Raw genomic sequence first — 26,963 nt, 5'->3', positions numbered from 1 at the left:
AATTCTCCTGCCTCTGCCTCCCAAGTAACTGGAATTACAGGTGCCCACCACCGCGCCCGGCTGATTTTTGTATTTTTACTAGAGATGGGGTGTTACTGTGTTACCCAGGATGGTCTCAAACTCCTGACCTCAGGTGATCCACCCGCCTTGGCCTCCCGAAGTGTTGGGATTACAGGAGTGAGCCACCACACCCGGCCAAGCTGAGTAACTGGTTTGAAAGTCCAAGGAGCAGTGGTTCTAGGTACCTCCCTTGACCTAATGAGCCTCCCCTCAATTCCCCCTACTGACAACAGACTCCTGCTCACACAAAATACAAGTATACTATGGCATGAACGATGGCTGTGTCATAAAGCAGGAGTCAGTGAACTATGGCCCTTGAAGAAAATCCAGCCTATGGCCTTCTGGATTATTTTTACATTTTTTTAAAAAATTTATTTATTAATATTATACTTTAAGTTGTAAGGTACATGTGCATAACGTGCAGGTTTGTTACATATGTATACTTGTGCCATGTTGGTGTGCTTAAAGGGTTGTAAAAAGAAAAAAAAAAAAGCCAAAAAGAATATGCTACAGAGACGGATGTGGTCTTCAAAAGCTAAAATATTTACTATCTGGCCCTTTATTGGTAAAGTTTGCCAACCCCTGCCAAGAACTGGTCAGTGATACCTAGTGGTGTTACTTGGGCAGCCCTGTTTTGAAAAAGCAAGATGCAAGAGTGGAAATGGCTTCTCTGATGGTGAGGCCTTGAGGTTCCTTCCCTTCCCTCTTCACACCCTCCTTTGTGCTGTAGAAGAAGTTGTCTTCCATGAGAATGTTGTCAGAGGTGTTGATGGTGACTGGTGGATGGCAGAGTGATGAAGGCATGTGGAGCAGAGGAAAAGTTGAAGAGAGTAGGAGAGGAGGGTTGTCAGGCAGCAGGTGGTAAGTCTGACTGTTAGGGTATCCTGGAGGGAGTAACTGAGGAGAGGGTCCCAGGAAAAGCTCAGACTTGTTAGTCCATTCATGGAGCTCAGAGGATTGGGACTTAGGCTGTTGCCTTAAATACAACATATCTGTAGCACTGGGAGGCCAGGGGACTTTTGGTTTGCACTTGTGTTCTATAGTTTACAAAGTCTTTCTCATTTTGTGAGAACCCTCTGAAGCAGGCAGAGTGTGTGTTACTTTTGACCTCAATTCATAGAGGAAAAAAGGATTGATGCTATGTCAAGGAAATGTCTTCTTCAAGGTCATAGAGTTATTATATGATGAAGTTGTAAATCAAATCTAGATACTCTGGCTTTAAAACCTGAGCCCCATTCTTGGAATCAGTGAATTATCAAAGTGTGAACTCTGCACCTCTCACCCCCAACACAAAAGCCATCTTACTAAATATTGCTTATTTGTAAGGTCATTATATTAATGTATACAACACTAGAAATGGTTAGAGTAGCTCCAGAACTGGATTCATTTTATGCCTCAGGGGTAGCCCCTACTCACACAGGAAGGCATCTATAGAACAAACTAACCAGAGTGTGAAGGTAATTTGTGCTGCCCTGCATTGTTTGTGTGTATCTGGGAACTCTGGGTTGAGACAGATTACTTGGATGTCCTAGTTTTACTTTTACAGGCAACCTATGAAAGGAGTAATTATGAGAAGTAATTATTGACACTATGACAACCTGAATAAAAATCGAAGTTGTTTGTACTATTTTCCCATAGATATTAGAGCAAGACACTACAATAAATGAATTGAGTGGCCTGTTTTGTGTGTATATGATTTGGATATCAGAGACCATCATTCCTACATGATGTGACACCTTATTTGCCACCTTCACACTTTGACATTTTTGTTATAACTAAATGTGCTGTGGAGCCAGCTGTGGTCTGCATAGGCTCTAGCACTGTGTCTGGGTCTAACCCTGAGCAATGCATTTGGTTTCGGAGCCAGTGTCGCTGATACAGGCTGCAGCCAGCACAGGGGAATCCATCACAGTAACAGCAATGTAGCCATCACAGGGCGTCTAACCACATCCATATTCAGATAAGGAGAACACCGAGTGCTTTCACTGAAAATGATATCCAGGGACTCTGGGATAATGCTGCCTTCACATTGTTCATAAAATATGGTAAAAATAAAGCCTTAAAAGTCACGCTTGTGAAGAGTGGAGACAGGAAAATTAGAGTAGCAATTCACACAGCGCACTTTTCCTTGGAGTGAGAAGTCATATCAATTTCTCAAAAACGGGTATTTCACCTCTTACAGCATCCATAAGAAGGCTAGGTCAGCCATGAGTTAGTGGCTTATGAACTCACTTGGACCTTTGCTTGGCTGGCAAATGTCATTTCTTAGCCTTCCATCCACCCAAATCTGGGGTTTCTGTTTCCCTAGCTCTGCCCTGTGTGTTCTCTATTTCATCATCTTATTTTATTTTCTTCACAGCACTTTCTACTGTTTGCAGTTATCTAATTTATTAATTGGCTTGCTTAATCTCTCTCTCTCTCAGCTTTGGGTTATAAGCTGCATGGTTGCAGAAGCTGACCATGGCTCTCTGGTTCACTGTTGTTTTCTGTAGCCCAAAGAACAGTGTCTGGGCTGTGGTAGGTGCTCAATATGAATCAAAAAGATGAATCAATGAATGAATTGGTGAGTAAATACGTGCTGTCCTCTTGCTTAACCCTACAGAATAGTCCCAGTACTGGGTTATGATCTTTCCCTAGTGGAAGAATCCGAAGATTCTATTGTTGCCCTAACAAATTACCACAAACCCAGTGGCTTAGACAACACAGATTTATAGTTTCAACAGTTCTGCAGGTCAGAAGTCTAACACAGTTCTCCCTGGACTCAAATCAAAGTGTCAGCATGGCTGCATTCCTTAATGGAGACTTTGGGGGAGATCCATGTTCTTGCCTTTTCCAGTTTCTACAGGTCACACACATTCCTTGGTTGTGATCCCTTTCCATCTTCAAAGCCAGAAATTGTAGGTCGAGACCTTCTCATGCTGCCATCTCTCTGATTCTCTATAGCTGAAAAAGGTTCTCCGTTTTTAAGGACTGATGTGATTAGATTGAGTTTACTTGGATAATACAGGATAATCTCCCATCTCCAGGTCATTAATCGTAATCACATCTGCAGAATCTATTTTGCCATACAAGGTAGCATATTCACGGGTTCCAGGAAATAGACCCTGGACATCTTTGGGGGTTTGGTGGTAGTCAGCATTCTGCCTGTCACGTGGATTTACTCACAAAGGGGGTATAGGGATAGTCAAGCCCAAAGCCTCATTTCTCTTCCAGAATATATATTGCAAAACAGAGAGGCTTCCCAAGTCATTTATTCATTCCACAAGAAATATTTGTGGAACTTATCACTCTCTTCTTGATAATTTGGTTCCTTATGGCAGAGTGAGCCTAGATTGCTATTTTGTGGGGTTGGATATGGAAACCCTGGGGAAGTTCACCTGAATTCCTAACCCAAGCCTGACAATCAGAAATTGGACTTCTAACCAGAAAGGGATCGGTGTGTCTAAAAGGGACTCAAAGCAGTTGTAGCAGTAGCAATGGTGGTGTCAGATACAGTAATTTATTTATTTTATTCAATCTTTATAATAATCCTGTAATAGAAGCACTGTTATTCTCCCCATTTTACAGATGATGAAACTAAGGCACACAAAGGTTAAATAAATTGCCTAAGTGACTGAGCCAGGAGTGACTAGCTAACGAGTGAATGAGACAGGACTTAAAATCTCAGACAATCTAGCTCTTGACTGTGCTCCCTAACCGCTGCACTTCCCTGCCCCTTACGAGGCCCGTTAGAGAGTGGCCAAAGAAGCCTCTGAGAGGGCCAGAGTGAGTGCTGAGGCCATCTATTGGCCTCCTTGGTTTTGTGAAGTAGAGAGAACATGGAATGGTCAGAAGCTTCTGCTTCCTTGGTTACCAGATCTGGGCCTGGATCAAGCCACTTCAATTCATTGAGCCTCTGTGAAGAGAAAATAGAAATTCTGCTTGTCTGCATCTCTAGTGTGGGAGAAGGATAAAACGATTATTGAGAGGTGCTCTGTAAACGTTGCCCATTACTGTCCACATGTCTAAATGATGAGGCGAGGAAGGAAAGTGAGTACGATCACCTCAGTGCCCCAAGAATCCATCTGGCTTTTGTCCCCCTGGGGTAAACTGGAGAGCATGATTGAGACATGAAATCTTCCCGTATCCTCTGTGAGAGAGGGTGATTGATGACAGGAATGTACAGGTTGGCCTGTGACAGCATGTAATCAATCAGGGCATGAGAAGGATAGCTTGTCTTTGGTGTACAGATGAGGATTCTAATAACCCATCAGTGACCACCAGAAGGAAAAGCCTCCTGTGCTTGTCTTCACTTCCTTCATTTTAGTAGCAGCAGAGTCGTCAGGCAATCCCAAGAATTTCATGTATGAAGATGGTATTCCTTAGTTTTGCCCTAATTGCGTGAGCATAAGTGACAACTGTGAGTTCTAGGCTTCAGAGGGAGGAGTAAAAACATACCTTGGAGTTAGCCAACATCTGCAAACACTTATTTAAATAATCAATCATACAGAGCTGTCAAGAGCAGTGAGGGATCTGAGATTTTACCCTGCCTGTGAGGTAACAAGTTAGCCTGCCTGTTTCATACATGCTGGCAGAAGACACGAAACTCCTGGATCAGACATAAAGGATGTTATTTATGCACATAAAGGCACATCAGGCAGCATGGGCTACAAGCTCTCGTCTTGGTTCCCCTTGAGGGGAAACTCCCTTGGGGGCACTGCAGAGGGGGCCCAGGTGGTTACTTCATGCCTATTGGGTGTTGGGTCTGTGTCACAACTGAGCAACATAGAGTTTAGGAAATAACCAGTCTTATAAACTGTTTCTGGCACACTTGCCCAACCTTTGCCCTGGAGGAAGGCATTATCTTTATAACTCTTGCCAGGAAACAAAATTATCCTGTGTCCTGGAGGAGGAAGACATAATCTTTATCCTCCCAGGCTGCTTGCTTTACAAACATCCTTGAATAGTAGTCTGAGACAAAAGGTACCAAGGGTAGAGAATTCTATTGTCTCCCAATAGAAACTAGTGCATGATTAGCTAAATTTCTAATAATGACCATAAAAGGTGTTTTCTAAATATGTAAAATTTTACAAGTGAATTTATATAATCTGAATTCTGAGAAGGAGAATTATTTTCTAATTCTTTTCACTTACCAAGTTCTACTAAATAATTTGGAATAGGGATTCCACCAAACTTGTTGCTTAAATACTCAATTTCCATGGAGTTCAGAACTTCTAATGAATTGGTAATTAATTGGTTTTGTAATGAAAGATTGTTAACATAGAATGTGCAAAGGGCATATGATTGATTGTCTCTTTAATCACCTTTGGTTGCAGTAGTAAACGAAAGTATACATTTTATACTTTGACAATGGATGATACCAATTGAATCTTATTAAAGACTTGTGACTGAGTGCAGTGGCTCATGCCTGTAATCCCAGTACTTGGTAGGCTCTAGTGGGAGGATCACTTGAGGCCAAGAATTCTAGACCAGGCTGGGCTGGGCAACATAGTGAGTGAGACCTTACTTCTCTTTAAAAAAAAAAAAAAAAAAATTAACTGGACATCATGGCATGCACCTGTAGTTCCAGCTACTCAGAGGGAGGCTGAGGCAGGAGGATCACTTGAGCTTCAGGTATTAGAAACTGCCATGAGTGATGATTACACCACTGCACTCTAGCCTGGGTACAGAGTGAAACCCTTCTCTAAATAAATAAATAAATAAATAGATAAATATTTTTGGCTAAGAAAAACACACACTTTTCTTTGATTTCCATCATAATTGTTAGCCAAATTCTTAATGGGAAAGTTATTACTTGATACATGTTTCTCTATATTTGATTTTTAAAATTACTTAATTTCCAAAATATGTTATCTTTAGTTATGGTTAATATTACAGACCTATCACCGCCTACCCAGTGTTTGGTCAGTGACAAATTGAACCCAAATAACTTGTATAATCTATGAGATAACCAAACCCCGAATATGTTTTTTAGGCTTAAACTTGGTATAAGACCCGAAAGGTGCTGTAAATGTTGGAAGAGCAAGGACCCACGTTGTGCCTGAGGTGGTGCAGTACTGTGAACGTGGCTTTAAAGGCAGCTGAATCTGGATTGAACTGCAACTGCCAATTCCTAATTCTGCAATTCAACTAAAATATATGAGCCTCAGTTTTCTCATCTATAAATTGTATATAATGATCACTACATAATAGGATAGTTATACAGTACACATGAAATAAGTTATTTGAAGCTGCTCCATTCCTTTAAAAATGTAAAGAGAATATTGAAGTCAGTTCAGGACCATCATAAAGTTTTTTTTGATTACTTTCAGCTTGGATGAATCTTTATATTCTTAGTTAAATTCCTTCGCTAAAGCATTCACTTATTGTCTATTATTTTTCTAGTTATCTAGGTGCATTGGGGAATTAAAGTCATCATTTAAAAATCATCCCATGGATATCAAAAGCTCATAAATTGTTAGATGCTAATGAGAAAGTCAAGAATCTGCTTCAACTTATAATTGTAGGCGTTACACAGAGCTATCTAGGGAAATGCAAGGGTTGGTTTAAATTCCCAGAATAAAATACTTTGTAGATTTCAAAATATGTCACTCACTCTAAAATTAATTATTTACCAGCCACTCACATACTAATCAGGGTTGAAAGTATGAAAGACCACAGGAAAGAATGGATGGTTACCTTTCTATTACAAATGCTTATATTAAGAAATAATGATAGCTCACGTGTGTGTGATGCCCTCAGTTTTATGGGAAATCAGGAACTGAATATTTTAAAACTAATTACAATTAATTAAGATGACTAAAAGAGCAATGGCAGTTTGGGATTCTATTTTTACCAAATTAATCTCTCCAATGAAAAGTAGGAGAGTGACTTTACACTTGACAAACAACTTAAAAGCTTTGCAATGGGAATGGAATGAGAAAGCACAATGAGCAGAAGAATATTTACTGAAATTCTGTACTCCTTAAAATAAGTAGCTACTGTATTTTTCATATAAAGGTAGACATGACTGAAGAGGTAGGGAGATGGGGAGAGGAAAGTTAATGTGTTTCAGCAGATGGAATGATGGAAGATAAATGCCTTCTCTTGGTATGCAATCTTGATTTGCTGCTACGATGTAGAAAATAATGTAGAAAATAGCACTATATCACAGTGCCAGCTTACATAGATATATATTTATGTATATATGGATATTTATATGTATGTGCATGTGTATATGTGTGTGTGTATGTGTGTGTGTATATATATATATATAGACATCCAGGATGTCTTCAGATTATATATAAAATGTTAAGGGCTTTACTTAGTGGAGATTGGGTTAAATATTTACTTCTTGCTAAGTATTACCATATGCCTAAACTTTTAAAGTAGTAGCTATTCCAAAGGAAGAAAACAAACTAAACAATTGGGAGGATATGTCAAATCTAGTTTCAATTGGTAGTTCATGGAGATAACTGGATAACACTGATATTACTTCCCTGTTGTCCAACTCATATTAAATAGCCATCTGTCATGAATGGCCAGGGTGCTGTGCTGGTGCTGTGCTGGATCTGTCATGACTAAACTGATCACGATCATTAGCCTGTCTTCTCAGTTCATTCACAGCCAGGAGGTAGACGGTGGGGGAACACAAACACTATGTACCCACCCTCAGTCCTTGGCATCCAATGTAAGAGGTGAAGTTTCTGAATCTAATCCCTGCCCTTGAGGACCTTATAATATGGTAGGGAAGTTTGCACATTGGTGAGACAGGACAGTTGTAACTATGTAAATCAATTGATAACAATTTTTCTTTATAAATAAAAAATGTTTTGAGTTAATTTTTATAAGTAATATTTTCCCCACATAATTGTAGTTGTTTTACTTTGAAAGACAGTGAAATAACTTTTTCTTCCTCTTAGTTTTCTACTTGTATTTTTCCTTACATTGGACTGTATGATCATGGACAGAAATATTAATATTTCACGCCTTTCAGTACAAACATAGCTGTAGTATAAATCAGGAAGTAGAATATCAGCTTAAGTGAAGGAAGTTCAAATTCTGAGCTCTATTAGGCAGGAAAATGGATATTCCAATAAATAGAGTAGTCAACGCTATAGCATGTTATCTGCACAAAGCTGTAGGGTCAGCATTTTTTAGATAGTATCATGGATGAGTAGTTAATTAAGTAAAGGAATCCAATCCCAGCAGAATCTTGGGGGAAATGAAGTCTATATGTTCCTCTCCTTGAACATGGGGGCAAATTGGTCTTTGATTCTATTGAAGCCATCTCTTGGGTGTTTCTGCCTAAATTCTGCTCCTGTTACTTCGAAAATCCTTTTTGTTGAAATGACCTTAGTGTCAGTGACACCTATTGGCTAAATTTAATTGCTTTTCTAAAAATACTGTCCTTTTTTCCCAAGAATTACTTCAATTCACAATTAATTAAAGCATAACATGTTGAAAACTTTCTTGTTTAAACTTTTCCTATTCTTCACCTTATTGATTAATTTATTTATTACCAATGACCAACTCAGTGTGGGTAGTATTTTTTTCAGCTTCCAGCTCCCAGCTTTCTTTCTTGATATGATTGAATTTTGAGATATTCAAAGCAAGCAGACCATAAAGAGAGACAGATAAAACTGAACCTGGGTGTTCGTATGTGTGTGTGATTGTGTGTTGGAGGGTTATTATCCCTTTTTAAAGAACTACTTATAGGATGGTGGCAGGATCTTTGAAATTAGAGGCTGAATTGATTATTAGCATATGTAAATTTGGGTAAGTTATTAAGCAACTCTCAAAGCGTTTTTGTTTTCTCTTCTGTAAAATTAGGATGATAATATCTAATGATTTGTTGTGGATTAAATGATGAAAAGCACCTAACAAAGTGAGTGTTATGTAGTAAGTAGTCTATAAATGTTAACATGACTATTATCATCATGTTGTTTCTATATTTATTATTTGTATTTTATAGCTTTGTCAAACTGAAAACTTCCTTTTATTTGGAAATATCTTGATAGATGCATGAGACTTCTTTTGAAAAAATTTAAAAAATGGCCCAGCATGGTGGCTCATGCCTGTAATCCCAGCACTTTGGGAGGCCGAGGTGGGTGGATCACGAAGTCAGGAGATGGAGACCATCCTGGCTAACATGGTGAAACCCTGTCTCTACTAAAAAACACACAAAATTAACCAGGCATGGTGGCAGGCGCCTGTAGTCCCAGCTACTCAGAAGGCTGAAGCAGGAGAATGGCATCAACCCGGGAGGCAGAGCTTGCAGTGAGCCGAGATCACGCCACTGCACTCCAGCCTGGGCAACAGAGCAACACTCTGTCTCAAAAAAAAAAAAAAAAAAAAGTAAAAATGAATGTTACTCTGTTAGTTTTGTGTCTCTAATTTCAGTTGTATTGATTTAAATCACACAATTCCTTATAGAGACTCAAGGGCCTTGGGGGCAGGATCGTGTCTTACTCTTGTATATTATATGACAAGATAGGGATGGCACTGTTTCAGATTAGGTTCTTAACAAATGTGGACAAAACTCTGGGGCATGGAATTGAGAGGACTGGATTTAGTTCTTGTTTGTTACCTGCTTTGGACTTTCTTGGGTCACCTCTCTGAACCCAGGGTTTTGAGGTCCTAAACCTTTAAGTTTGAGGTCCAAACCTAAAGCCAGGTTTGGAAACCAAAGGCCTGATGTTTGGGTTCCAGCTTTGCTGAGGGCTGTTCCAAATTATGTGGGGTTTCCTGATCACATATAGTTTAATGCCCCTCCAAATCTATATTACTTCAATATTTGATCAATATTTATTTAATGGAGGCATGGGGGGAAACAATGTTTAGTTAATAAAAATGTAGTATAGTAATAGATGCACTAAAGCATTTGCTTTCTCTGTCCAAGGCAGGATCAGTGTTCTGGAGGAAAAGTAGTGAAAGATTGTTCTATATTTTACTTAAGGTTGATTTTGCTGTAGGTTACGTGTGTGTGTGTGTGTGTGTGCGCGTGCGTGTGTGTGTGTTCTGAAACAAGTAATTGGGAGGCATATTAAATAATTTAAATCTTAATAATTAAAATATCTCACTTTCTTCAGTCAGTGAGCACCAGCCATACTTATTTGATTGTACAGTTTTAATACACAGTATTAGTGAGTTATTCAGAGATAGCCAGGTGATACTGGGTAGGTATTCTTTGTGTAGGTGGGTGGAGGTGGAGGGGACAGACTCTTTTCCTATTGAGAATGAGAGTTATAAAGGATTATATAACAGAATTTGAGCTGATTGGTGCATATTACTCAAGTAACTACTTTAGCGCTGTAAAATACATTGCCTCCTGAGCAATTGGCCTGTTGTTGTGAGCCTGGTCCTTATAAGTTTCTGTGTACTGAGCATCTAGAAGAACCTGGCGAGTGGTAGGCATGCAGAAAATAGCATATTTTCTCGTGTCTCATACACCATGGATTGCTGGATGCAATAACAGCATTTTAGAAGATGAAAAAGAACAGAGCCACATTTAATGTAGACACTATTTTAAGATGTATCTTATTTTCAAAAATGTTCAAATGTGAAAAAAGCAGGCATCCTGGAATTGAGGAGCAGTGGAATTAGATATGATAATGAGCACCCTGAAATTTAATTTTTTCCTTAGAAAGATTACATTTTTTAATAGGCATAAACTTATTACACGGTTTCAACTACTCAAAGATTAAAAACAGATGCCCTTGTTAGGGGGTATATAATCTACTTTTACCGTAATAACTTAGGAAAAATATTGTGAGATTAATTTTATAAGTTGGCCAGAATATGTATTTCTTATATAATAATATCAAGAAGAACAATAGGTAAATATTTTTATTTTTATTTTTGAGACAGAGTCTTGCTCTGTTGCCCAGGCTGGAGTGCAGCGGCATGATCTCGGCTCACTGCAACCTCTGCCTCCTGGGTTCAAGTGATTCTCATGCCTCAGCTTCCTGAGTAGTTGGGACTGCAGGCACATACCACCATGCCTGGCTAATTCCGTATTTTTAGTAGAGACAGCGTTTTGCCATGTTGACCAGGATAATCTTGAACCCCCGGCCTCAAGTGATCCGCCAGCCTCAGCCTCCCAAACTGCTGGGATTATAGCCACTGTGCCCAGCCAAGATTTTTATTTATTGTTAAAATAGCATTGAAAAAAATTCCTTAGAATTTTTTCACATATACATGTGAAGTATGTGTTTTTTAAAACATAAAAACCATGTTGGCTTAGAGTCATGAATGCTGGTGGTCTCTTCAGTGACACCAAAAATGCATTGTGGGAGGGCATAATTGTCAACTCCAATAATTAAGTGCCTGCTCCTAACTGAAACTATCTGCATCAGTGCCTTTTATTTCAATCCAGGTCTGTCGATAAATAGGAATTGAATCAGGTACTGGTGATCTTAGACCGTCAATGTATCTTCAGGGCAAAACTTCTTAAGAAAATACTAGATTCTTAAGAGTTTGGTACAATAAACAGTTTGTTCTCATTAATTAATTTTACCTAATTTCCCAATTTTTTTATCTTAGTGAAAAAGTTTTTATATGTCATAGTTTTTATTTATTATTTTTGAGACGGATTCTCACTCTATCGCCGAGGTTGGAGTGCAGTGGTGTCGTCTCAGCTCACTGCAACCTCTGCCTCCTGGGTCCAAGCGATTCTCCTGCCATAGCCTCCTGAGTAGCTGGGATTACAGGCGCCCACCATGGCCGGCTACTTTTTGTGTTTTTAGTAGAGACAGGGTTTTGCCCTGTTGGCCAGGCTGGTCTCGAACTCCTGACCTCAGGTGATCTGCCCGCCTCGGCTTCCCAAAGTGCTGGGATTACAGGTGTGAGCCACTGTGCCCAGCCTGTATATGTCACATTTGTTTTCTGGTGAAAGTACTAATGTTCCTGCCAATTCTGTGCTGTCTGTCATTCCCAAAATTGTATTAATATTCCTAGAAGAAAGGAAAACAAAAACAAAATGTTTAGATTTGTAGAAAGTTTTAATCTGAGCCAGCAGTCTCAAAAAATTAATCATATAATGCCATCCATCAAAAGTGGTTTTAAAATCCAGTGTTTAGATATATTACACATATATATCTATATATATATAGATATCATCATCAGTTTATCATCAGTTATTTCATCATAGTCTAAAGTTAGATGAATCTATACATTGCCCCCCACCACTCAAACACATGATTTAACACACACAATTTATATAAACAGATTGTGAAACAGCCTTGGAGAATAAAATACACAACCGTAAATAAGTGAAGACCCGGCAATGCTGCTGGGAGACACATGTATTTTTTTTTAAATCCAGCTATTTGGTTCCGTTATCTTTTTCTTTTTCTTCCCCCCCGAGAAGGAGTCTCACTCTGTCACCCAGGCTGGAGTACAGTGACGTAATCTTGGCTCACTGCACGCTCCGCCTCCCAGGTTCATGCCATTCTCCTGCCTCAGCCTCCTGAGTAGCTGGGACTACAGGCGCCCACCACCGTGCCCGGCTAATTTTTTGTATTTTTAGTAGAGACGGGGTTTCACCGTGTTAGCCAGGATGGTCTCGAACTCCTGACCTTGTGATCCGCCCGCCCGCCTCGGCCTCGGAAAGTGCTGGGATTACAGGCATGAGCCACCGCGCCCCGCCAGTTCTGTTATCTTTTACTATGCACTGCACTGATTTAAACTTTTTGGTTTGCTGGCAAGAAAGTTTACTAGGTTAGGAATCAGTTTCCTAAATTGCAGTCTTTGCTAGAGCTCAGTGTGTTTAAGGAAACTTTCTCTGAATTAGGGGGTCAAATATCACAGTTTTCGGAAAAAACCCTAGACACTTATGATGATAGTGCACGTTAATTCTATTTCCTTGGGTGAGGTTTCACTATGAGGACACAATGCACCACTTTGGCTGAGATGCTGTTTTCAATAAATATGGAAATTATGGCTTCCAGTGCTGTGGCCTGGTATGAACTCTCATGGGAAATAGCTTGAGCCTATGCGATAGATTTGAAATTAATTCCTATCCCTTCCTGAAGTAACCAACCTATATTTACAAGATGTATCATTATTTCTTGGCCATCCAGAAAGATGGATAAATATAGTCCTATTTTATACAATGAGGCTGCAGCAATATTTTCTAGTCCATATCCTCTTAGAGGACGAGTTGAACAAAGCAGGCTCTGCTTTTATTTGTTGAACAAAGTGGGTTGTGCTTTTTTAAGTTAGAGATGCTCTCGGCCCCTTTTCCTTTCTATTGCTTTGGCTTTTTCTAATGATTCCCAGCAGAAAATTATGCTGGGAGTCTTTCCTGTTGCCAGATGAGGATGGTTTTGTAATGATGGATTTCAAATTAAACCCATATTCTCAACTTTGTGAAATCCTGGCAGGACGAAGGTGAAATGTATCTGTCATTTTCAATTTATTTGTTAGGGAACAATTAGAGACTTAACTGTAAAATTTGGGGACAGCTGTTTTTAATAGGTTGGGAGGCATGGGCGACGAAAAGGTAGTTTGAAAATCTCAGTGGATAAAGCAGAGATAATCAGAATTTGTTAGAGTGCTATTCTTTAAGTCTTGAATTCTATGTGGCAACTGCCCACTGAGATCAGAACAATCTAATCCATACATGTTCTGAATTTGCCTTCTGCTATATCAGTATCTGCAACTAGGCAGGACAGAGAGGAGACCTGGCCTCCCTTGGATGTGTATGAGCTGCAGATCTTAAGGGAACAAAGGCTGTGGACATGCCATTGATTTGGGAGCAGCGTTTTTGAGTATCCTTAACTTTCGGTATCATCTGTGGCAGATAGCCTGCTCTCCTTAAATCATGGCTTACCAGTTGAAACAAGACATAAGATTAACCTGCTTTGTTCATTTCTAACCAAAGACAAGGAAACTTTGTAAAGTCTTAATAGATTAGTAAAAACAAAAGCTTCTGTGGAATATTTTGAGCTCTTGGTAAGTTGATTCTGACTAAATCTAAGCTATGAGTGTTGTGTCAGAGTTGGAATTCCATAAAAGGTAGGGAGTTCTGGGCTGAACACACTGGGCTTTGCATAGCAGCACTCCCAATCAGAACCACTTGAGAGGTATAGTTTGTTTTCTCCATAAAATTAGGTCCATATAGAATGTGGTTCTGCTCCATTCGTCTCATTTTGTTTGAAGTTCACTTATCTGTCATCTCACCAATCCTGATTTCTCATTTTACAGAAAAGAACCCAAAGCTCAAAGAGTTGTAACTTGATCAAAATCTCACGGTGAACTATGACAGGACTTATGGTCCAAACCTTTCATTCATGGTCCTGTTTTCCCCAGTGCAGTACGAAACACAGAATATGCGCTTGCCCGCCTACCGTCTCTTCCTCCCTCCCTCCCTTTTCCTTTGTGTATTCTCAAAGCTGCACCTTCTTTGCTAGTAATTGATGGCAGTGTCCCAGAATTTCTTCAGTGGCTGATCTCCTCCTCTCCTTAGCACTGTTCCTTCCTGACACCCGTGCCGTGGGTTATGCTGTTGCCATGTCTACCTTCCAAAGGATTTCTGTGAAGCAAGCTGGAATGTTCTGGACATCTATTTTGTAGTGTGATTATTTCCTCTAGATTTGTTAAATAACTGGAAGTGTCAAATATAGGATAATTTTTACTAAGAGAATATTTGTAAGAAGAGCTTCTTGACAAAAATTCATGGGCCACAAGAGTTTTCCAAGGAGGCCAGGGAGACTGTTGGGATGAGAAAATCAAGGCCGTGTAAGGTTTAATGATAATGCTCAAAGTCAAACAGCAAGTTACACAGGAACCTGGGCAGACACCAGATAATCTGCTGGCTCTTCCAGAGTTATCTTCCCGTGATTCTGTGAAACAGTTATTAACCACAGACTTTAAATGCAAAAACTTCACCTTCAAGAAGATGTTATCATTTGCAACTGGATGTGATGTCCTGCTACTACCAATAACAGGAGGCCCTTTTATAGTATTTGCTGTATGTCACTATTATTCACGTGACCATAAGCATGGGACCCAGTGCTCATGACCCATCCTCAGCTCTGCCCACTTGTCTCTTAATTATAGCAAAACTTCTGTGCCTGAGTTCTCCAAGCTCAGGCAGCCTGAGGCGGTACAGGTCAGAACTCTCTTAGTTATTTGGTCCCCACGCTAGGAATGAAGCCCTACCTAGCTGTGCTGGCAGCAATTCTGGCTGTGGTGGGGCTGCGCTTCCCCAGAAGGTCAGTCCCATGATAGGGCCCTGCTTCTCCCCCTTTGATTGATAGTTGTGTGCTGACTGGTGCGAGAGGGCTTACGAGAACTGCTGGTCCCCTTTCTGCATCTCGCCCTACTTCCTGAAACTAGCTGTTCTGTTGCCCCTGGATTGAGGTCAGAGTGAGCATTACGTTTTGCCCATTTCAGTGCATGCGTGTGCTCACTCTCTCTCGCGCACTCGCTCTCTCGCTCTCTCTTCCCCCGCCTCTCTCCTTCCTCTCCTTTATCTCTCTGTCTCTTTAACTGCAAATCTAATGCAAGTTTTGGCCCTTCCTTTCCTGCCTTATTTGCCTATGAGTAGCTGACAAGATCCAACAAAATCCTGATATACATCGTATTTTATATTGGATAATTTTAGACATTCTCACTTCTCACATGTGGAAATTACAGGAAATATATGAGCTGAACATGTATTTTTACATTTCAAATAGAGTGGAAGATTTCCTTCCAGCACATCTATCTCTGTCAAAGACCAAAAAAGTCATATATTCATTCTTTTTATATTATATTTTTTCCTTAGTTTCTTTATAGGAAATAGCACTAGGTGCTGAGTAATTAATACAATTGTGGCTTTGCTTTTTTTGTAATGGACATTTGTTGAAAGAAATGCTCATCAGTAGAAATGATAATTTTGATAAATTGCTTCAACTTTCATGCTTACCTACTCTTTTCTGGTGGCACCAAATCCCGATTTTAAGTCTGAATAAAACTAAACTGAATTACTATTCCAGTGGAGCTTCCATTTCCCACTGATTATTTATAGAATTTTTCTCTCATACCCCCTTTTGGAGTCTGTTCTCTTTTATCACTTCACAGGTATTAATCCCCTTTTTATCCCCTACTGTCTACCTTTATTTCTACCCAGATTTCAGGCTTTCTGTATTCGTTAATGCTTTCCTTCATTCCTTTCTCTCCCCTTGCTTCTGTTCTTCGGGCAGCTGCCATAGAAACGCTTCCCTGTTCTCCGCACACATACACAATAAATGGGTTCTTGGTCCTTGGGGGAGTTAATACCCTGGAGAGCCACCATGCCTGATTGGTAAGCAGCAGTTACAGCCACCATGGTGTGGAAACATGTTCTAAGAGTGGTGTGTGCCCACATACACCTTCTGTGTTTATGGCCTCTTTTGCCCATTAACATTGTTATTTTATGTTTGAACTTTTAATTACAAAACAACATGTTTATAGTATCATCTGGCTGATAGACCCTGATGCGGCCTTTCCCACCTTTCCACTTACATACCCATGATGACATAAAAAGATAAAAACATGCTGGTAGAAAATAAGACTGATAGCCTTTTGCAGGATTTCTAGAGGAATTTCTGCTGATTACAAGACTGATGGAGCTGAATTGAGAATAACTATCATTGGCCAACACTGGATTTCTGTAGCAGTTAGAAAGCCTGGGCATCCGTCTCTTGTGGGTCCTGCTTTTTGACCTGTTCCAAATATTGTTGCAGAGCTCCTTCTCTACAACACCCTTTTAAAATATCTACATAGACGGCAACTCCCAGAAATTTACTATCCTTGTTTAGTAGGTCGTGCTGGAGAAGAAGAATGAAATCTATCGTAGGTGGTAAAGCGCTCACTCCTCTGTAACACACCATCCAAGTATGTAACTGGAAACAGGAAGAGCTTGTCTAGCACTGGGTGCATGTATTGTGGCTTTCCTTGTGCTCTTCGTTTGATGGGAGTTTTGAGTAAATAAATATCCTACAGCAGGAAATAATACACCTCAGCCCAGTTGCTTAGGTTAGTCCAGGATGAAAACTTGCTAAACATCAGAAGTGTGCAGACCAACTTGCCGTATAGGATGGAACCCAGAAAGGGAGTCAGAAGTTACTACCCGAGCGGTATTACCAGCAGGAGAGTACACATATTATCTGTTGGCCAGTTCAAATATGAAGAACTTTCTGCCAGTTCAACAGTAAATAAACACACAGACACACAAAGTGGTGATCCAGGTAAAGGTGATGTTAATAGTAGGTAGGTAGGTGTTGCTTTTAAGTTTTTTAATTTAAAATATATAAATATATTTAAAATTTTTACTTACTCATTATAAGATTACATTTATGTACAGCTAGTATATTTTAAATTAAAACTTTTAAGAGAAATACCTACATAGTACTCAATACTGCAGACATACTTAGATTTAAAAGTTATAAACTCTTTTTACTCTCTAACCTTACCTCCCCAAAAGTAAATATTACTATTCTTTTTGTTCTTATCCTTCTAAATATATTATACCTATACACACTACCAACCCACCTATCTACACACACACACACATACACACACACACACACACACACACACATTTTAAAATGTAAATATTATGTTGGTCACATTGCTCGGAAACTTGTCTTTTTATGTAATAATATATCTTAAATGATTTTCCCCATATTATTATACATATATCTACATCATTATTTTTAATAGCTCTACAACATTCCTTGTTATGGATACTTCATCATTCCCCTACACATGGACTTTTTTGTGGATCCCAATGTGGGGTTTTTACAAACAGTGCTGTGGTGAACTACCTTGTATCTTTGTGTGCATGTGTAAGAATGTCTGTGAGACAGATTCCTAGATGGGAATTGTTGGATCAAATGATACTCACATTTTGCATTATAATAGATACTGGCAAATTTCCTCTAAAATAACTCTACCAATTTATTTTCTCATCAATGTTCTATGAAAATGACTATTTTACCCATATTTATATCAACATTGAACATTATCAACCTTTAAAATGTTTTACTTATTTGATGGCAAATAGTTTATAATTCCATGGTTAGTAGTGAGTTTGAGTGCCCTCTTACATCTTTATTGCTATAAACATTGTATTTGTCATGAAATTTAAATCACACTCAAATTGTTGACCCTGGTTTATTTAGAAATTTTGAAACTTGAATTGTCAAATCAAAAGTCATTTAGAAGAACAAATAGGGTGAGCTACTTAAAATTTTGAGGAAAAGAAAAAGTAAATGATAGTAGAAGAAAATACTTGTTTTACAAGATATTAAATATATGATACACCTCCAGTAAACAGTCAGAAAAGCAACAGACATCACAGTGGTACAGCTAGCAGGGTATAAAAACCTAGTGTATGAAATAATTTAGTATATGATAAAAGTTGTATCAAAACCAATGAAGACTCAAATCTCTCAAAAATGATATTTTATTACTGTTTAAAATTATAATAAAACAGTTAAAATTATTTTAATTATTTAATAATTTTTTTGTAATTTTATAATTAAAATTATAAAAATCAGGCCAGGTGCTGTGGCTCATGCCTGTAATCCCAGCACTTTAGGAAGCTGAGGCAGGTGGATCACCTGAGGTCAGGAGTTCAAGACCAACCTGCCCAACATGGTGAAACTCCATCTCTACTAAAAATACAAAAAATTAGCTGGGCATGGTGGCAGGCACCTGTAATCCCAGCTACTCGGGAGGCTGAGGCAGAAGAATCTCTTGAACACAGGAGGCAGAAGTTGCAGTGAGCTGAGATTACGCTCAGCCTGGGCAACAAGAGCAAAACTCCATCTCAAAAAAAAAAATTAAAATTATAATAGAAATACATTATTATAATCTTATAAGGCTATTTATATGTAAAATACACTAGAAAAAGAAATACACTAGAAAATAAAATATAATTGATGAATATACATGATTTTCAGGTTGAGATGATGTCCTAATTTTGAAAATAAAAACAAATGCTAAAGTAGACAACATTATATAATGTATTAAATTGAAATATTTCTGAATGGTAAAAAAAAAAAAATTCACCATCTATGAGGTCAGATGGCAATGAAAAGTGGGAAAAATTATTTTAAATAAGTATGACAGACATAGACATAGCATTAATATAATCAGTACTTAAAGGGCTTTCTCAAATTCAGAAGGAAAACACCTAACATCTCAATAGAAAATTGATCAAAGGGCATGAGTGGGTAAAACATTAACCCTTTCCTGCTCAGACTGCTCCAAGAAGGGCAAACAGCTGACGAATATTGGGTGTTTTAAAGTAGGGTGACAGATGAATGCTTCTTTTGTGTAAAGTTACTGCTGTTTGTCTTGATGGCAATGGAGAGCACTCTTGTTTTAAAGAAGAGTGTTCTTTAATAATTTTAGAAGGTAGTGTACAACAAGCCACATTTTTACAATTTAAGAACTTTCCAGATTAAAAAAAAGCCTCAGAAATGCCTTAATGACAGCAACGTGTGATCAGAGATGAAGCATCACAATCAGATAATGTGGTAAAACAATATGGTGCCTAAATTTTGGCCAAAGAAAAAAACAATAAAAGAAAAAATAATAAAAGCTTACTTGCGTATAGATATTGTGTTCCCGATTTTGTTTTAAAGATGCTGTTTCCTTGTGGTATGGAAACTATTATATTTGTTCTAAAATAAATTAGCAGACAGGGGTTCTTGCCAAAAAAAAAAAAAAAAGTTTCTTACCTTTCTACTGACTCACACTGGCAGAGTACAGACCAGAGGAAACATACACGTATGACTCAGTTTCCCTGATTCCTAGCAGTTCTTCTAAGGAGCAGAAGCAGCAAATTCACCTTTGTGCAAGCTGAAAGAGCCCCAGGCTTACCTGGCCTCACCACTGACAGGAAATAAGTATTCTAAAGAGAACCTCAACAGTGTCTTGCTAGAGGGGTGCAGAATCTGCAATCTCTTTTCAGTGCTGAGGCCAAGAGTGAACTTGGCCCTAACCCAGAACAGGGTTTCCTGCTGTGGAAGGGAGCCTAGTGCAGTTAGTAGCTGCAATTCAGTAATCCAAATTCTAGCAGTCTATCCTGAGGAAAATAAACTCAAAGATTTATGGAAAAGGATATGCATTGCAGTGTTATTAAAAGTGGCTAAAATGTAAAAACTTAAATACCCACAAATAGAAGAATGTTTAAGTTATGGCACCTTCATAAGGCAGAATATTATTATTGCAGCCATTAAAGACTCATGTTTTTAAAGACCACTTAACCAAATAGGAAAATACATTATTATGTTAAGTGAATAAAGCAGAGTTCAAAGTGATATTTACGGTATGAGCCCATCTAATTATATGTACTACATATATATACACACATGTATGTATGTATATATGTGTGTGTGGTTGTATGTATATATAAATGCCTAGGAAGAGACTAGAACAAAATATTCCAAAAATATTTTACAGTAATTTATAGCTAGATAGTATTATGTGGAGTTACATTTTTATGTATCTTTTGTACAAAATATTCTAGTATAAGTATGGTATTTTATCAGAAGTATTTAGATTTTTTTTTTTTTTTTTAGTTTGAGAAGTTGCAGTATATCTATACACACACCCTCTATTCTACATTGAAGTTCACAAGGTAATCCTTTTACTTCATGTGTATGTGTTTCTTTGTAGTGAAGGGTAGGAGCTTCAACTTTTGAAGTAAAACCAACAAAAACCCTTCTGGGGACTGTGTATTAATGGCAATAAGCTTTAATTGAGGGGAGAGTGTTTTAATTGTATTCCTATCTGAAATGATAGGGCTTCCTAGTTACTGCTGTCTTGTTCTTGGAATACTCTTTCATACCGGTGTTGAATATGGGGTTTAAGGACTACCATACAAACAAGCCCAGAAAATAAAGATGTGGTATAATCAAGTGTGAGGGACTAAACAGTGAAAGTGGATACTCATCTGGCAACATTGCTGTTGCTCAACCTTAGTTTTTGCACATGTAATGGCTTATTTCCGCCCCGAAAAGAAGCTGCCTATAAAAGGTATCCACTTAACGCTTCTTTGAATGTTAGCAGTCCACCACGTTCTCCCAAAATACTGGCTAAAACAGACAAAAATAAGCACACATGGTGAGAATGGTGAAATTAGGGAATAGTCCCAATAAAATACCTCAAACTTCAAGGAAGTTTTGTTTAATATAATCTGATTTAGAATAAAATAGAATACACCAGAAACTGGAATAAAAATTTCCTTCTCAGGACTCTGTGTAGTGTTCACTTTTGTTAAGTGGAGGAGGCTTGGAAAAGCTCCACTAATCACCTTCAAATTAGATGAACTAGGGCTAGGTGGGAGGCAGGCAAGTTAAAGGAAGGCATCTACTAGAAGCTCACTCCTGAACACCATTACTTCTTTTCTACCCTATAGGAAGAATTTTCTATAAAAAAAGTTCTTAAGTTGACTCTAAAATGGCAGATGTGAGGACAAAAACAGATGGCCAAGAGCAATTTCTGGAATGAAAACCAGTGGTGTAAACCAATGTTAACTCTGCAAAAATGTAATTGGTTCAACTGAAATGTAAATGTACATTGATACATCTATGAAAGGCAATTAGGTAACAGCTATGTGAATTAAAAATACAGAATTCCACTTTCAAGTAATTGGAGTGGATGTGATTTCCCTATTCCTCCCACTAAATACAACAAAAACTCCTGGAGATTCCATATAGAACAAACACAAGATTCTGAAAGGCAGAGAGGAGGAAGTATACTGGTTAAGGACTTGAGAACCAGAGGAATAATCTGGTGGTAAATTCCCTATGTTGTCTTCTTATCTTACATATCCAAGATTTGATACTGAAGAAGCTAGCAAGCTAGGAATACCAATGGGCACAGACAAAAAGCCCCCAATGAAGCTTACTCTCTCTAGCCAGAAATGTAGAAAAGGGGACATTGTTGCGAGACAGAACACTTTTAGACACTAATCTCTTTACCAAACAACAGAAAAAATTGTGGCCCCACTCTCACCCATACCAGGGAAGCCTGAGTGCAGAATCTAGACTTTCTTTCATTTTTCAGAGGCTATAACTATTCTCCTGTGGGGTAATATCAGAGACAAAGTAGGGAGCTAGGACTTTCATCCCTGCTGGCTGGTAACGACTTGTCCCCTCTCCTCATTCATGCTGCAGTATCAATGGGGAGTGTAGATTTCCACTTCCACCTAACAAAAGTATGTACACCTGCCCCTTGCTGGGACTGTGATATTGGAGACCTAATGGAGACTCAGGACTTTTACCATTGCCCAGTGGTCATGGGGCTACCCCCACATCAGTGTCTGAGGAGGCCACAGAGAGATCCAGAAACCCTAACCATATCCAACAGTTAAAAGAAACTCCCACTTGGGTGTCAGTGAAGGTCAAGTGGGGAACCCGGACTTTTATACCTGGCAATATGAGGTGGCATTCTCCCTTCCCCTACAGGAGCAAGGTCAGGAAAAGCCAGTGAAAACAGAAGGTTTAAATAAGTTTCAAGATCTCAGAGCATAATATAAAAATGTTCAGCTTTCAATTGAAAATCTCTCTTTATACAAAGAACCAGGAAGACCTCAAATTGTATGAGAAGAGACAGTCAATAGCTGCCAACATTGGGATAACTGTCAGAATTATCTGAAAAGGATCTGAAAGCAGCTATGGTAAAAAAAAAAAAAAAAACCTTAAACAAGCAATTACACTTGAAATAAATGCAAAAATAGAAAGTCTCAGCAAGGAAATATGAAGAGGAACTAAATGAACATTTTAGAACTGAGAATACAGAAACTGAAATAAGATGCTCATTGGATAGACTCAACAGCATAGTGAAGGGGAGAAAGGAAGGCATCAATAACTGGAAGACATAACAATAGAAACTCCAATCTCAACAATGAGAGAAAAGAGAATAATGATAAACAAACAATGAACAGCACCTCATAGACCTGTGGGATTATAACAAAACATCTAACATTCATGCCATTGAAGTCCCAGAAGGAAGGAGAAAGAGAGCAGTGCTGGAAAAGTACCTGAAGATATAATGGCTGAAAATTTCTCAAATTTGGAAAAGATATAAACCTACAGATTCAAGAAGCTGAGGAAACCCCAGACAGAATAAACACAAAAAAGTTTACACTAAGATGCATTATAATTAAACTTCTGAAAATTACATTCAAGAAAAATTCTTGAAAGTGAGAAAAAAATGACACAGGAAAAATCATTTAGAAGGACAGCATATTTCTCCTGAGAAACAATGAAACCCAGAATAAAGTGGCACAATATTTTTCAAGTGCTGAAAGAAAAATTATCAACTCATTATCCTAAACCCAGTGGAATTATCCTTCAGGAATGAAGAGGAAATAAGGACACTCTCAAGATAAGGAAGACTAAGGGATTTAGTCACCGTATACCTACCCTAGAAATGTGATTTCAAAAAGTTCTCTAAATAGAAAGGAAACAATAAAAGAAGGGACTCTTGGAAACTAGGAAGGAAGAAAGAACACAGTAAGCAAAAGCATGCATAAACCTGGGTAAACATTAAGCTTTCCTTCTCCTTTTGAATTTAATAAATATATTTGGTAGTTGAAGTGTAAATTACAACACTGTCTGATGTAGGTTGTAAATAAATGCAGAGGAAATATTTAAGACAACTATATTTCAAGTGGGGAAGGCAAAGAGGCATCAAAGTAGATAGGGTTTCTATACTTCACTCAAACTGATAAAATGATACGAGTAGACTGTCTGAATTACACATGTATATGTGATACCCGAGCAACCACTAAAATATAAGAAATACATTTAAAACACTATAGGTGAATCAAAATGGAATTCTAAAATGATTAACCTACTTGAAACACAAGAAAAAACAGAGATAAAAAAAACAGAACAAACCAAACAAAAAGTAAGACAACAGAGTGAAACTCTAACATATCAATAATTACATTAAATGCAGATAGTCTTAAAACCATCAAGACAGAGGCTGTCAGGGTGATTAAAAACATGAACCAACTGTATGCTGTCTACAAGAAACATCAAATATAATGACATATGCACATTGAAAATAAAAGGGCAGAAAAGATATACAAATATTAATCAATGGAATTCAAAAGTGGCTACGTTAATATCAGATAAAGTAGACTTTAGAGCAAAGAAAATTGTCAGAGACAGAACTGGAGATAATATAATGATGCAAAGGTCAATCTACCAGGAAGATATTGCAATTCTAAATGTTAATGCACGAGACAACAGAGCTACGAAATATGTGAAGTGAAAACTGATAGAACAGAAAGGAGAAACAGGCAAATCTACAATTACATGTGGAGAGTTCAACACCCCTTTCTGAAAAGTTGATAGGACAGTTATACAGAAAATCAGTAAGGATATAGAATATCTCACAAAACTATCAACTAATAGGATCAAATTTACATTTATAAAACATTCCTCCCAATAACAGCACTATATATATATATATATTTTTTTTCAAATGCCTATGGACCATATACCAAAGAAGATAATAGCTTGAGTGATTTTGAAAACCCTCAATATAAGATCATTGAAACCATATAGAGTATGTTCTCTGATCCAAATAAATCAAGCTAGAGATAACAGAAATATAAGAGGACAATCTCCAACACTTTGAAACTAAATAATATACTTTTAGTAATGCATGGGTCAGAGTGTCTGGGACATAAAAATATATTGAACTAAATGAAAATGAAAATACAACATAAAATTTGTAGGTAGCAGATAAAGCAGTGATAAGAGGGAAATTTTTAGGACTAAATTAATACATTAAAAATGAGGAAATAATCTTGAATTAATAAGTTATCACCCCAAAAAACTAAAACAAAGCAAGTTAAACTTGAAGCAGAAAAAGGGAGATAAGAGCAGAAGTCAAAGAAATTGAAAACAGAAAAATAGTAGAGAAAATCAGTGGAACAAAGTGCAGGTTATTTGAAAGATCAATTAGCTTCTAGAAAGACGGACAAGAAAGGGAGGATACATAAATTGCTAATATCAACAAAGATATTGTAGATGTCACTGCAGACCCTACAGGCATCAAAACGAAATTAAGATAACACTGTGAGCAACTTCACTGACATGAGTTTGACAACTTAGAAGAAATGGGCCAATTCCTTGAAAAAAACAAGCTACCACAACTCATCCAACATTATGTTTGTAATTTGAATAGTACTGTAATTACTAAGGAAATATGATTTATAATTTTAAAACTCCCCCCCAAAGAAATATCCAGGCCCTATTGGTTTTACTGGAAAATTCTATCACATGTTTGAAGAATAATTAATACTAATTCTACAGAGTCTCTTCCAGAAAATAGGAAAGGAAGCAACTCTTCACAATTTATTAAGCTAGTATTTCCCTGATACTAGAACCAGACAAAAACAGTATAAAAAAGAAAACTATCTACCAATATCAATCATAAATAGAGAAGTAAAAATACTTACCAAAATATTAGCAAATAGAATTCAGCAATATATAAAAGAATTGTTTACCATAACCTAGTGGTATTTATTTTATAGATGCAATGCTCATTCAATATTTGAAAATCAATCTATGCAATCCACCACATTAACAGATTAAAGAAGCCACATGATCATATTGATTGATGCAGAAAAAAAAATTTGATTAAATTCAACACCTGTTTATGATGAAAATTCTTGGAAAAAAAGAAGGAATAGTGGAATTTCTTCAACTCGATATATGACAGTCTACAAAAAAAAAAAAAAAAAAAAAAAAATCCTGAAAATAACATTTTAGTTAAAGATGAAAGACTGAATGCTTTCTCTTCAAGATTAAGAACAAGGCAAGGATATTCAGTCTCACTACTCTTATTCAACAGAGTGCCAAAAGGCAAGAAAAGGAGCAAAAAGCAATAGACTGAGAAAGAAGAAAAAAAGTTGTTTTTATCTGTAGATGGCATGATTGTGTATATAGAATATATCAAAGAATCTATTAAAAAAATCCTGGAGTTAGTTCAGCAAGGTTGCAAGATACCAGCTGAACATACAAAAGTCAACTGTATTTTGATATACTGGCAATGAACACATTGACACAGAAATTGAAGAATACAATACCATTTACAATTGCTCTAAAAAGAGTTACTTAGGCATAAATATAACAAAACATGGTTAAGAAATGCGTGCTGAAAACTATATAATGCTGATGAAAGAAATAAAAAAGATTTAAATAAACAAAGAGACATACCATGTTTATGGAGTGGAAGATGTCAATTCTCCCCAACCTGATACATAGATATTGCTAGCAATTCCTATCAAAATCCCAAGAATATTTTTTGAGGATGTCAACAAAATTATTCTAAGTTCTGTATGGATTGGCAAAGGAACTAGAATATTTTGAACAATTTTTAAAAATGAAGTAGAAGGACTTAGTCTAGGCAATTTTATGAGATTATATAGATACAGTAATCAAGACTGTGGTTGGTGATGGATAGAACTATATCACTGGAAGAAAATAGAGAACACAGGTAAAGAACCACACAAATATGAACAGAAGTACATATGATTTTTGACAGAGGTGCAAATTCAGTTCACTAGAGACAAGATGCTCTTTTAAATAAATGGTTCTGGAGCAATTTGATATCCATGGCCAAAAAATGAACCTCATTCTTAGTATCACACCTTATGTAAAAATTCAAAATGGATTATGGACTTAATGCAAATCACAAAACTATAAAACTATTGGAAAAAATAAGAAAAAATCTTTGGTATCTAAATATAGAAAAAGAGTTCTTAGACTTGATGCCAAAGCATAGAAAAATTTCACTTCATTAAAATTAAAAATTTTGCTCTGCAAAAGACCTTGGTGAGTAGACGAAAATATAAGCTACAGATTGGGAGAAAATATTTGCAAAGCAGATATCTGAGAAAGGACAAGTATCCTGGAATA

General features: G+C 37.5%; 1 protein-coding gene across 14 annotated transcripts in view; it reads left to right on the top strand.

Moving 5' to 3' along the window:
* ENOX1 (ecto-NOX disulfide-thiol exchanger 1) overlaps positions 1-26,963 on the top strand; it is a 583,643-nt gene that overhangs the window by 132,153 nt on the left and 424,527 nt on the right. For 3 of the 14 annotated variants that reach the window (XM_021929580.2, XM_021929571.2, XM_021929574.2), the window contains exon 1: positions 505-4,089. The exons of 7 other annotated variants lie outside the window; for them this stretch is intronic. The gene's annotated coding sequence lies outside the window, so the exon portion shown is untranslated. Of the gene's footprint in view, positions 1-492; positions 4,090-26,963 lie in introns of those variants that run through there. 4 more of the 14 variants (XR_002518333.2, XM_021929582.2, XM_021929579.2 and 1 more) reach the window with 3 other exon arrangements.

The sequence above is a fragment of the Papio anubis genome, chromosome 15 (genome assembly GCF_008728515.1).
Source record: "Papio anubis isolate 15944 chromosome 15, Panubis1.0, whole genome shotgun sequence".
Classification (NCBI taxonomy): Eukaryota; Metazoa; Chordata; class Mammalia; order Primates; family Cercopithecidae; genus Papio; species Papio anubis.
This window is presented reverse-complemented; position numbering and strand designations above follow the sequence as displayed.